We start from the raw sequence: 14,532 nt of genomic DNA, 5'->3' as shown, positions 1-14,532 counted from the left end.
ATCTTGATTTGAAGCACTTTTGTCTAGAAGCCTTCGGCAAACCCGATTGTGGAATAGATTTTTGGGAAATATGCAATGATTTTGCACGTTATGCTAGAATAGATTTTTTGGATCTATGCCTAGATTATGTAGGCTATGCTAGTGGCCATCCGCTAGCACTTAAAAGTCTTGAGATCCTCTTTATTTAAAAAAGAAAGAGAGGTATGGCAAAGTACTCGAGATAAATTAGAAGCAATTCCTCATAGGGATATTCAGAAAATACTTCAGATTGGTTTTGATGCACTCGACGACACACAAAAAAAATTATTTTTGGATATCGCGTGTTTCTTTAATGGTGATTACAAAGATCGAGTAATAGATCTATTAGAAGGTTTAGGTTGCTACCCCACCATTGATATTGAAACTCTCGTAGACAAATCTCTCCTTACCAGCTCTGGAAAAAAATTGTGGATGCATAATTTACTACAAAGAATGGGTTGGGAAATTATTCGTTGTAAAAACTGTCAGGATCCTGGAAAATGGAGTAGATTGTGGCTTTTTGATGATATAGTTGACGTGCAAACCCGGTTATGCTTTTCGGCTTAGATTTATCTGGGCTGGAACCCTCATTTACAAAAATCGGATGCATCCGGTTCAGACCTGGGTATAAAAATGGGTTTTGAATTATATCCGGTTAACAACCGGGTTTATTTATAATGCGTCGTTACACACTTGACACCACTCATGACTTCTGTCTCTCTCTCTCTCTCTCTCTCTCTCTCTCTCTCTCTCTCTCTCTATGAACTTTAGCAGAATTAGAAACCCTAACTTCCCTTCGTGAAATCTTGCCGCTGCCTCTCTCTCGCAGTCGCCACTGGCCGAACTTCGATCAGTAAGTCTCTCTCTCTCTCTCTCTCTCTCTCTCTCTCTCTCTCTCACACACACACACACACACACACACACACACACTCAGGTAACCCTCTATCTCTCACTTTGATCAGTAAATCTTTTCTCCGTCTCTTTCTCTATTTTGTTAGATCTGCTATTTTTTAGGTTGTGGAAAAATAATCTTTTGCTAAATCTGTTCTCTTTGTTTTTAAGGGGTTTTTTTTTTGGGTCTGTTTTGTTTTATGATCAATGCCTTTGAACAAATCTGATGTGGGTTTATTTTGCTAGATCTTCTATTTTTTCTCCATCTCTCTGTCTATTTTGTTAGGATCTGCTATCTTTTGAGTTGTGAAAAAAATAGTCTTTTGCTAGATTTACTCTCTTTGTTTTTAAACGTGGGTTTTTTTTTTTTTTAATCAATGCCTTTGAACAAATATGCTGTGCATATAAAGAATATGTTGTTATTTTGCTAGATCTGCTCTTTTTTGTTAAACATGGGGGTTTTTTTTTTTTTTTTTTTAGTTTTTTATCATTTTTGTTTTGATTATTTTGTTTCTTCTATACTTTCTCTAAAGAAGATAGTATTTGTATGAGATTTGTTTTTTCTACTATATGGCAGTGCTCTGCATCTTGTTTTGATATACCCTGCTACTTTTATTGTGAAACTTTCCTTTTTGTTTTGTTCCTAGTGCAATTATCCTGCTACTTTTGCCTTCTGCTTTTTCAAATGTGTTCCAACTTGTGCACAAAATTCTTGAAGCTTGCGTGTGCCATTTTTTGAGGTCACTTTTATGGTTTGAGAATTGATAATGACAAGTAAAAGCATATTTCTGGGTTTATTAGGAGAAAACAATAATGAAAGAAAACATTTATAGAAGTTGAAGTTAATTGGTTGATTAATTATGTATGTATGTATGTTGGGTGCAAGCTGACTTGCTTCAATATATATATTTTTTTACTTAGCAACAATAAGATCCAAATGCCTGAAACCAAAGTTTACAACTGACAATAGAGAGCTCAGTATTAATATGGAACAATGTCAATATTAAGGAAATTTTGGGAAAATTAACCTAGGAATGATAAAGAAAGTAAATAAATTATTAGATGGAATCAAGAATAAAAAATTGGAAGTGTTCATTAATTCATGTCAAGAACAATAAGCTCTTCTGTGGCTTTGATACTACCATATTCTCCAATATCATGTATGTGCCTCACCCCTATCAGTTATGGTAAGATATTAATTTCTATAGAAATTAACATCTATAGAAAAAGGTAGCTAGAAATTAATATTTATAGAAAAAGGTAGCTACCTTTTTCTTTTGTTTCCTTTTTATTTCTTTAATGAAGATATGGTCATGTAGTCCCAGATTCAACTAATGCCAGAGAGTGGTAGTTTCCACCTTTATTTTTTGGTTAATTAATGTAGCTTTAAGTCATAAGATTATGTTTGATATCTTTATTTCAAATATAAGCAAGCCAATTAATAACTTTTAATAATTCAGATGATATATTGATTTTGTTTCAACATGTACATACATGCAGATAATCACAAACCTTTCTATTGAATACATCTTGCAGATAAGCTTGGACCAACAATAGCTGTTAGACAGGAAATTTATCAAAAACTAAATTCAATTGTGGACGAATGCATTGATTGCATGAAGTGAACATATTATCTATTAGTGGCTTTATGTAATCCACTTTTGATATGTATTTTCATATATTGTAATTTGTGTTTTGTAATGTATAAATACGAATAATGAAATGTGTAGTGATTACATTATGTTTTTTTAGATGCATTTAGTTAGAAAGGCAATTAGTTTTATATATGAAAGAATATGCTTTGCAATAGTTTTTCTTGAAAAATTTACAATAGAATATACGCTCTTAGATTTAAAAGAAAAATGCTTTTTGAAAGAAACTAAATAATATAGGTTTTTGTTATTTAAAAAAAAAAAAAAAAAAAAAAGAAGCCCAACCCGGGTACAGTCCGGAACCCAGATTTTGGGTTTAAAAAATTCAGGATTCACCCAGGTTCCGGCCTAGGGCATAACCCACGTATACCGGGCCAAAAACCGACCTAGGTTTGAAACCCAGGTTCCGAGCCAGGCATATCTAGATACCCGGTCCGAAACCCGGATGAACAATCCTATTCTTTGGTAGGTATTCGGGCTACATCCCTTGAGCAGGACTCCTTGCATGTTTGCTTTGTTTGTGCGTGTTTGATCTTCGTACGCATACATATATGAACGTGTATCGGTTCTTCATGATGTATACGTTAGTACTAATTGACTTAAAGTCACCTTTGTTGACTTCCAATAAAAATGAGATTTTGAGATCCCGTTTTAATATTGAGTTAAGTTGAATTATTTATAAATAATAGTAGTGAATTAAAATGGTGGAGTGAGTTTTATAAAATCCATTTAAGATATGTTTTGATGTTAGAGTGAGTTTAAATGTATTTACAAGAAGTTGAAAAAGGTTGTGAATATCATGTATGAAAATGTGTTGATATGAAAAAGTTATGAATCTCAGTTGTAAAAAAGTTTTAAGTTGAGTAATATTTAGTCATTTGAAAGTTGTATATTTGGATGTTGGAGTCAGCTTAAAATTAAATTGAACTAAACTCTAGCAAAGGACTAATACCACTTCCTCAATAAACTGCAGTTTAAATTTTTTTAAAAGGTTGTCATGTGATCATGAAACGGATCAGCACATGATGCATACATGAGCATTTTTTTAAAAAAACAAATTGTGTGTCAGAATGCGCGCGGAAGATAACGAATGCATGGAGGGGGTAGATCCATCGCTTGAGTTCCTGATAATCTCGGAGGACATTACGGGCAGGGGAGCTCCAACAACATTGCTTATTTTCAACAACGAGAAAGGTTTTTCTTCTAAAAACATGGACTCCATTTGCAGTGTTGGTCGGTCCACCAAGAAAGGCAACAGGCGAAAACGCGGTTATATTGTAGAGAAAGGTACCTACTAAGTCTACTTTTTTACACTCCAATTAATACTATACTTTATACGATTGATCGATATGGCATGCAGCATGCATGCATGCAGTACTCTCACGTACGTACTACGCTTATAAAAAATGCATGCTAGAACGAGCATGCATAAAGATCATTGATGATCATGGAGAATTATGAGGGTACACATGATGATCTAAACCATGCATGATAGACAATATAACCCCCATAAAAAACTATTAATTGCTGTGAGTTACCAATTTTTGATCACCCGTCATCATAGATCTATTACTGTAAATTGTGAGGGTTATGTCTCCTGCATGCATTTTGCCATCCAATTTATCTCCTTAGATCATGAAGAATCATCAAGGGATAAATTGCTACCAAAACTAACTAGTTTTGGGTGATGAGTCGTACGTCAAGATTCATAATTTATCCAGCGTACATACGTTTGAGAATGTGATGTTACTTTGATGAGGTTTTGTTTTGTTTCGTTTATTTTAATAAATAAAAATATTATAGCTAACAAGTTATCTCAATCTTGGCCTGCCTTGACAATATCTCTAATCCTTTTGATGCACAAAAGCACCAACTTTTACAATAGTTGCTTGAAATTGGCAGCTTATTCCTTTGAAAAGTGTTCAAAGTGTAACTTATAGAAATTATGAGCAGTTCAAAAGTGTAACAGTTCTCTCTCTCTCTCTCTCTCTCAATGCTCAAGAAATCACTTGATTTGTGCCATCTTTATAAGATATAAACATCGATTACTATGAATTAATTATGAGCTATATTCTTCATATACTGTAATGCATTATGTATTTTCTTTTCTTTTCTTTTTGGGATGTCTATGAGAATGGGAAGGATATGTATGTTCCTTTATCTCTACTTAAATTTCCATATGGTTAAAAATGCAGGAATTGGGTTCAAAAGTGTATTTCTCATTACTGGTCAGCCCTACATATCCAGCAATGGGTATCAAATACAATTCAAGGAAGAGCCTTGCCCACATTCCAACCTTGGTTACATCGTTCCAGAATGGGTGGAGGAGAACTCAATACTTTTTGATATACAACAAATATATGGTTCCCAAAAATCACTTCCTACAACAATATTGAAGCTTGGAAATAAGAGATGCATGATAACTGTATGCGAAATTGACATAGAGAAAACAGAGTAATGCTCAAATCATTCTTATTCCAATAATGAATTACTTTGCATGATGCGTGTATTCATTTTATAGGCACAATTCGGCCAGTACAGAATATATTCTTGCAATGAAAATGTGACACCTGTGCTAAGGCAGTTACAGAAAAGTTCTAGAACATTGTTACAGGGTCATTCACTCGAGTCATGGTTTTCAAAATTGGTTGCTTCTGTAGAATTCTGTTGTGCAGGCTTGATTGTAACAATTGAAATCTGGCTGTAGAGAGTGCTTTAGTGAAAATGTCAGCGATTTGATCTTTGGTGGAAATGAAGGACACCTGGAGAGTCTTGGCAGCCACTTTTTCTCTTACAAAATGATAATCCAAATCCACATGTTTAGTACTTGAATGTAGCACCGGATTGGCTGTTAGATAGGTGGCGCCTAGGTTGTCACACCATAGAAGATGGGGATTTTTGAGAAAAATCCCAAGTTCCTTAAGTAAGGATTGCACCCAGAGAATCTCACACGTAGTGTTGGCTACGGACTTGTATTCGGCCTCAGTGGAGGATCGAGCTATTGTTGGCTGCTTTTTCAATCCCCAAGAGACAAGATGGGACCCAAAGTATACACAAAATCCACCTATGCATCAGCGATGATCAGGGCACCCAGCCCAATCAGCATCACAGAAGGCAGATATGGTGGGTGGAGAGGAAGACTGAAAGTAGAGACCGTGAGACTAAGTATGATTGAGATAGCGCAAGATGCGCTTGACAGCCTGCCAGTGGGGCTGGCGTGGACAATGCATGTATTGACATACATGGTTGACAGCAAACAAGATATCAGGACGTGTGAATGCCAGATATTGTAAGATACCTACAACACTTATGTACAGAGATGGATCCTCAAAGGTGTTGCCATCCAATGAATTAATTTTGATGGAAGATGACATCGGTGTGCAGACTGGTTTTGAGTGGTGCATGTTGATTTTGAGAAGTAAGTCTTGAATGTATTTAGACTGAGAACTAGTGAGGCCAGTAGTAGTGTGATTCACTTCTATGCCTAAAAAGTAGTGTAATGCCCCCAAGTGTTTGACAGGGAAATGAGAACTCAAAAACCGAATAAAATCAGAGATTAACACACCATTTGAACCAGTCACAATTAAGTCATAAACATAGACTAATATATACAAACAAGCAATAGAATTGTTGAAGGAGAATAAGGATGAGTCTAACCGAGAGGCATGAAAACCAAAGGAGAGCAGTTTATCACTTAATTTGGCAAACCAAGCCCTAGGGGCTTGTTTTAAACCATAAAGAGATTTGTGAAGCTTACATACATGATTCGAATGATCTGGATGAACGAACCCAGGCGGTTGTTGCATGAACACAGCTTCTTCGAGGTCACCATAGAGAAACGCATTTTGGACATCCAGTTGGTGAAGTTCCTAGTGAGAGGTTACAGCCAGTGAGAGTAGAAGGCGGATGGTAACAGGTTTGACAACGGGACTAAACATTTCAGAGTAGTCTAGACTGGATTGTTGATGAAATCCCTTGGCCACAAGATGAGCTTTGCGACGTTCAAGAGATCCATCGGCTCTTCTCTTTGTTTTGAGGACCCGTTTCGAGCCAAGGATATTATAGTGAGGAGAGAAGGGAACGAGGTCCCAGGTTTGGTTTTGGAGCAACGCCTGAAATTCCAAGTTCATGGCGGATCGCCAATCTGGATATTTCGAGGCTTCAGTGAACGACGTAGGTTCCTCGGGAATGAGAAGAGGCTGTTTAGAGGGCAAATTCGGAACGAAAGTGAGAGAAAGTGTGGGTGGAGGTGGCCATGGGACGGTGCCGTCGGTACGTTTTTGGGGACATTGAATGTGTGATTTAGAACGGGTGACCATAGGATGAGTGGATTGAGAGTGAAGAGAAGGAACAAATGGGACGGTAGGGGAAACGGATGATGAGGGTGATGGAGGTACAAACACAGGTGCTGGTAAGGGCAGAAATGAAGTTTGAGTTTGGGAGATTGGGGTCGATGCCCTAGACGGAGAGGAAGGGGATGAAGTTGAGGGGAAGGGATGTGGTTGCGTGGAAGATGATGGACTTTCGGGTTGTGATCCGAGGCTTACGGGTGATGGGATGAATGGGGAGGGAACGAAAGGTGACTGGGTCGTGGATAATGGAGGCCCTGGTGAAAAGAGTTGACGTGTTGGGTTGACAGTATCACTCGAAGGAGTTGGGTCAGGAGGCTTGGCAAAAGGAAATTGGTCTTCAAAAAATTTGACATCCCTGGAAATGTATCTGCGGCCCGATTCAAGGTGGAGGCAAATATAACTTTTGTGATATGGGCTATAGCCTAGGAAAACACAAGGTTTGGAACTGTAGTCAATTTTGTGTTTGTTGTAGGGCCGCAAATTGGGCCAGCATAGGGAGCCAAAAACTCAAAGAAAAGAGTAATCAGGAACTCGTCCCATTAGCATTTCAAAGGGAGATTGATTTTCCAAAAGAGGAGTGGGCATACGATTGATAAGAAATGTGGCGGTGAGAAAGGCCTCAGCCCAATATGTTTGGGGCATGGATGCATGAGAGAGTAAGAAAAGGCCGGTCTCAACAATATGTCGATGACAACGTTCAATGGTTCCATTTTGTGGATGAGAATAGGGGCAAGTGACCCAATGCAAAATTCCTAATTTTTGAACAAGGAGTTTGAGGGGGCGAAATTCGCCACCCCAATCAGTTTGAACGGATTGTATATTAGTTGAAAAGAAATTTTTAACATATTAAATAAAGGCTAAAATTATTGAGGAGACATTGGATTTAGATTGTAAGGGAAAAAGCCAAATATATTTAGTGTGATCATCAACTATAGAGAGATAAAACCGACAACCATGGAAAGATAAAACCAGGGCAGGGCCCCATACATCGAGAAAAAGCAGATTAAAGGGCTTTAGAGACTGGGAAGGGGATGATGGATGAGGGAGAACGTGGGCCTTGGCTTGGACACATGCAGAGCAGTTGGGAAGCCCATTATTGCTGGTTGGTAAGTGAAACTTGGAGATGGCCAAGGCAGTGATTCTCGGGGAGGGATGGCCGAGACGGAGATGCCAAAGATGTGCTGTATTTCTAGAGGTGAAGGAGACTTAAGGAGAACTTGAGGATGCAGGAGATATGGACGCAGCCGAGGAGGGTAGGACGTATAAATTGTTCTCAACAGGACCCCGAAGTAGCACTGCCTGGGTACGTAAATCCTTCACAACAAAAAAATTAGAGTGAAATTCAAAGTAAGCATGATTGTCTTGACAAAACTGTTGGACGGAAAGTAAATTTTTACATAACAAAGGAACATGGAGAAGTTGAGTTAAGAGATAGTTTCCAGTGGGAGAGGTGAGTTGGGCAGAGCCAACATTTTGTATGGGTACAGTAGAGCCATCGCCGATGTTGATCTGGTCAGAGCCCTGGTAAGACGACGACCCGAGGTTCAGATTAGAGAACTCAGGAGTGAAATGGTGCGTGGTAGCTGTATCAAGGAACCATGAATTTGGAGATGCTGAAGACGGTAACATAGTGAGATTGGCTACCAAGGAGGAGGGAGCGGATGACTGGTAAGAATGGTCAAAGCGATGATAACAGTCAATCGCTAGATGCCCAGGTTTGTTGCACACCTGACACATGGGACATGAGGAGGAATATTGGTTTGGTTGAAGGGAAGGACGTGAGCCAAAGTGACCCCCATGGTTGAAGCCGTGAGCACGACGTCCCCCACGATTTGAAGACGTACGTCCACGAGGAGAATTATTTGGAGGACGAAGGCCTGTAAAATTGGCAGATAAAGAGGATGCATAGAGAAGTGTTTGTGTTTGGTGAGAAAGACGGGACTCATGATTGAAAAGATAGCTGTAGAGTTGAGGAATAGAAATGGGGTCTGGTTTGGTAGTGAGAGAAGTGACTAAGGATTCATAATCTATACCTAAACCAGCAAAGAGATAGATGGTGAATTCAGAATCTGGGATGGGGTGTCCCGCAGCGCCCAATGAGGAGGCTAGATTTTTTGCCTTATTAAAATACTCAGGCATGGATTCGGGCCCTTTCTTTAATGTGGCCAGTTGGTATTTAGTATGCATAATATGGGCGAAAGATTGAGAGGAGGGGATAATGGAGGTAGGAGCAGCGGGAGGAGGAGGGGGAGGAGGGGGGGAGGTGGAGGAGGTAGTGTTTCCATGATTGTAGTAGACGTGGGTCTTCAGGCTCTTGATACCATATTGAAGCTTGGAAATAAGAGATGCATGATAACTGTATGCAAAATTGGCATAGAGAAAACATAGTAATGCTCAAATCATTCTTATTCCAATAATGAATTACTTTACATGATGCGTGTATTCATTTTATAGGCACAATCTGGCCTGTACAAAATATATTCTTGCAATGAAAATGTGACACTTGTGCTAAGGCAGTTACAAAAAAGTTCTAGAACATTGTTACAGGTTCATTCACTCGAGTCATGCCTTTCAGAATTGGTTGCTTCCGTAGAATTTTGTTGTGCAGGCTCTATAGCCTTAATAAACAACAATTGTCTTATCTTTGAATCCTAATAAGGTCAAACCTGTGAAGCAGTAGCTTTCAAGTGTTCATCCTGAAGTTCTTTTATTCCTAACAAAGTTGAAGTGACTCTCAATCAGGGAACATAATAAGAATCCTAAGCTCAATGCTGTTAGTGCAATTGCTATTACAAGTGAGACTAACTTTGTGATGAGGAATAACATTGATGCTGAGTCCTCCACACTCCATCTCTCCACTGAGAGAAAGAATAATGGCTCTGATGCAGAATGTTGCTACTATATGTGGAAGCAAAAGTTGCCTGTAAGACATGAAAATAGAGTGGAAAGAAGAATGGACGTAGAAGAGTTAGTGGTCATGTTGGCTTTTCCCTTTAGAGAGCGTCTCAACAGAGGGACTAGTTCACCTGGGATCTATGTATTTCTAACCACAGAGATGATTACTAACTTTCCCTTTAGAATTCAGGCTGATTTTCTTCTTGCATCATCAAGGGAAACAATTCTCTTGGATAGTAAATAGATCCAAGGGATTCTTGACTGTATTTCCTCTGCTTTTATTGATGCTTTTGTCTCAATTGTTTGAACCTCTGATCAGAATGTTCCATCATCAAGTTTGGCTCCCGAGTTCAGGTTCATTCCTGTCAATAGCTCTTCTTATCAAGAGTTGAACAAGGTGAGGAATTCAATCAAGGAAAAGCTCGTTCAAGAAAATATTGTCCTAAGTGAGTCATACATGCAACAGAAGTTCTTTCATAAACCATGCGAAGTCGGTAGCCTTATGCCTGATTTTTGGAACATTTTGGAAAAGGCAGAGAAGCAAGGGGTGAGCTTGCATAATCTCTCATCCCATGGAAAGTATATACTGAGTTCTTCATTTGATAAAGGGGAGTATGATCACATATTGAGCTTCTTAGGAGTAGAACCAGTCAACAATGAATGGTATGCCAAGTGCATCAAGAGTTCTAACCTTGTTGCAGGAGTTGCCAAGGATGTGTATTTGGAGATTTTACTATTTGTTGTTCAGAATTGGAAGTCAAAATTTGACAGCACCGAGATGAAAAACATACCACTCATAAAATTTTTGGGTGTTGGTGGGGATGTATCTTTGTGTGGCATAGATGAATGCAGAAACTCTTATAAGGTGGTGTCCTTTTCCAAGTATGCTCATCATTCTTCATGGCTAATTAATTGGAAAAGGGAATTCCATTGTGTTGCAAGTCTTTTTTTTATGCCACCAAGCACACAAGAAGCTATTCAATTATTTCCTAAGAAGATGACCTTACAACAATGGCTTCAAGAAAATGTTAAGGTTGGTACTGTGGATGTATATGACGATGCAGTTTACCTTAATGATTGTATCAATAATGATCGGAAGCTTGCCATTGCCTTTGTTCACTACTTATATCACTCTTTCTCAAAGAGTCATCTATCAAAAGCTCAAGTAGATCATTTATGTGGTATTATGCACCTTGTAAATAACTACGGGGATCTAATTTGACAAAGGAAAGGGGTTTTGGTCCCTGCCAACCGAAGCAAATGGGTGGGATTGATTGGTTCAAATCTATAGAGAGGTGAAAGCTATGTTGAGTTAGGAGAAGAATACTCGTGCCCGGGTTATTTTGCAGGTGAATTTTGTTATGGATAACAGCTCTTAGAGTTCATTAAAACTCATGTTGCTACTTCTGATATCCCTGATATATCTCCTCCCAATGTCACAATTCCTGTTGTTTCTGCACCTTTCACCAAACAAAATGCGTTCTTGCTTTTGGATTGGATTCAAATCCTAAAATGTAGGAGAACTCAAATTCCAGAGAAATTCTTGGCTAGCATAAAGGTGGGTAGTTGGCTAAAGATTACTACCAATGGCTACTCAGGTTGCAGGTCACCATCTCAGTCATTCATGTTTACTTCTTCACTAGGAAACATTTTGCAGAACAAATCAGTGCTGGTTGATATTCCATTGATTGATGAAAGTTTCTATGGTGATCAAATAAATAAATATAAAGAGGAGCTAAAGACAATAGGCGTCATGTTTGGGTATGGAGAAGCATGTGAATTTATTGGGAAGCATCTCATGTTTCTTGTTGATTCTTCCACTTTAACTAGAAGCCAGGTGCTCTCTGATTTGAATTTCATTAGGTTTTTTAGGGCCAATTATCTTGCACTGGAAAAATTCATTAGTGCTTTCAAAGAAAGAAGATGGTTGAGGACATTTAGAGTTGACATGTCTCCTGTTGGATCTGTTTTGTTTGATCTTGAATGGAAAGTTGCATCTCAAATCACTAACATCCCCTTCATCGATATAGGTTACTTTGGGGATGAAATCCTTTCTTTTAAAGAGGAACCCAAGTCCCTTGGTGTGTTAATTGGTTTCAGTGGAAGTTACAAGCTTGTTGTAGACAACTTAAAATTGCCTTCATCCTTGTCTTCTCTGACAGCGGAGGCTGTTATATTCATACTAGAATGTATGCGTCATTCAGAACAATCCAACAAACTCATTGGGACATTGGGTGGTGTGAAATGCTTTAAGACCAATATTGGTTACAAGTCTCCAAGAGAATGTTTCATGTTTGATTCTCAATGGGCTTGCATTCTACACGTTTTCAATGGTTTTCCACTCATTGATCATGATTTCTATGGAGGCAGCATCTTCTTGTACAGAAACGAGTTGCAGTAATTAGGTGTAAATGTGGATTTTGAGGAGGCAGCCAAAGTATTTGCCCAGAGTTTCAAGCAGCAAGTGGCTTCCTTGACAAAAGAAAATATTTTGTCCTTTTTGTCATGTTACAGACTGTTAAAGGATACTCCACATAAGTTTCCTCCAGATATTAAGAAATATGTTTGTGAAGTGAAGTGGCTGTGAACTAGGCTTGGTGATCTCAAATCTCCAAGCAATTGCATTTTGTATGGTACATATTGGCAATCAATTGCATCAATTACTCGGCTCCCTTTCATAGACGATAGTGACAATTATTATGGCAAGGACATTCACGAATACAAGAAAGGGCTGAAATTTATTGCTGGTGGTCTTTTTTTCCCCTAGGACCCTTCCATCATAACTCCTGCAAATGTGGTTGCCTTGCTGGAATTCATCTGCATTTTATTGCATGATCATGCAGAGAGATATAATTTTCCAGGCACTTTCTGCAAAAGAATCTCTCAAAAATGGTTGAAGACAAATGATGGTTATAGGCCTCCAGATCAGTTCTTGTTGTTCAATTCTAAGTGGCGGTAGGGGTCTCATTTGGATCATATGGATGGACCTTTTCTTGATGAAGGTTTTCATGGTTGTAACATTAGATCATACAAAAAGGAGCTTAATGCTATTGATGTTACCATTGACATAAAGAGAGGATGCCCCTTGATTGCCAGGCACCTTGATTTCCATCATGATTTTTTCACTATAATTCAAATTTATAACTACTTGAGTAAATTTGGTTGAGAGTCGGACACTAATACTGCCAAAAGGATTTGGACCCCAAATGGAACTGAGAATGGAAAGTGGGTCGGCCCCGAAGAGTGTGTTTTGCGTGACACGGATGAACGCTTTAGTTTTTGGTTGCAAGTTTTGGAAAAATACTATAATCAAAAGCTACTATTTTTTTTTTCTCAAGGGCTTTCAATGTTAAAAGCAATCACTTTATTGATGATTATTGCCTGCTATGAAAGGTTTAGGAAACTTCAAGACCCTAGCTATCACATGAAGACTGTTTCAAGTTTTGGGTCTATGTTTCTAAGCATTGGAGTGTAAAGACTGAGAGAACTCTCACTGATAGGTTGGAGAAATTACCGGTTGCTTTGGATTCAGATGAAATTTTGTTGTCCAACAAGCATGATGTTTTCATTGCCGATGATCTACAGTTGAAGGATCTTTTTGAATAGGTTTCTCCTCGACCCATATTTGTCTGGTACCCTGAGTGAAACTCGCCTTCATTACCTTGGACAAAGTTGCTTGAAATGTACAGGAAAATCGGGGTTTAGACTATATCTGAATCGTTAAAGAAGGAAGAAGCATCAATGGTGGATGTTGCTCAACTCAATCAGGTGAATCCAAAGGATATTTTGATTAAGAAAGGGTTGGTTAGGCTCATCCTCAGTTTTCTAGTAGATCCTTTGTTGAAGATTGAAGTAGAGAGGCGACATGAAGCTGTCAAAGGGCTTCTGAATATGACTTTCCTGGAGACAGTCGAACCCATCACTGTAAACTATACTTTATCACTTTCTTCAAGGGAAAATGTGGAATTGAAAGCTAGCCGGATGATACATTGGGATAGAGAGACCTCAAAGTTTTTTGCACAAAAGTTGGATAGATCCAGTGGATATAAGAATATGATTGAGTATGCTACATATTTCTCTGGAGCAATATCCAAAGGTTTGTTATGGGAAAATAGTGATCATATTGGTGCACTCTTTGAGCTGATAAAGTTGTGTTTCGTTTGAATATAATGAGGAAGCAATAGGGTTTGTAATGAAGACCAAGAACATGCAGATTTTCATGGAGGACAAGGAATTCCTTGCGTCTATATTCCCTTGATTTAAGTCTGTATTTGAATTAGCTAGGTGTGTTTGTGAGTGTATGTTTGGCATAAATATTAAGCATGAATCAGTTGTTGCACTGCTGATTCTAATGCTCTTTCCATATATAATATGTATAAACTGGTTTGTTTTGTCTTGTTTTTAATTTTAATGTTGGGAGTGCTTTTGCTTGTAATTTCGAATTGATTGATATTGTGTGGTATTTTTACTATTTTGCTTTGTTTGCATTTTTTAATCGATAAATTCTCCAAATGTTGTTGATTATATATATATAAAGAGAAATGATAGTTATAGTTGTTAGTGCGCAAGGGCTGTGCAATCATTTTAATAAAAATTGAATAAATGTGATATCCACATAAAAAAATTAATTATTTAATAGTAGACCACACTTTTTTACAAAGCTATTGCACGACGCTTGCACACTTTATGACTGTATATAGAAGCATTACTCATTTATAAATATT

At 38.2% G+C, this 14,532-nt stretch overlaps 1 pseudogene; it reads left to right on the top strand.

Moving 5' to 3' along the window:
* The first annotated feature begins 3,631 nt into the window (after nt 1-3,631).
* On the top strand, nt 3,632-14,066 carry LOC122298833 (annotated as a pseudogene).
* Nucleotides 14,067-14,532: the final 466 nt, after the last annotated feature.

The sequence above is a fragment of the Carya illinoinensis genome, chromosome 16 (genome assembly GCF_018687715.1).
Source record: "Carya illinoinensis cultivar Pawnee chromosome 16, C.illinoinensisPawnee_v1, whole genome shotgun sequence".
NCBI lineage: Eukaryota > Viridiplantae > Streptophyta > Magnoliopsida > Fagales > Juglandaceae > Carya > Carya illinoinensis.
The sequence above is the reverse complement of the archived record's forward strand: the minus strand, read 5'-3'. Positions and strand labels throughout refer to the sequence as shown.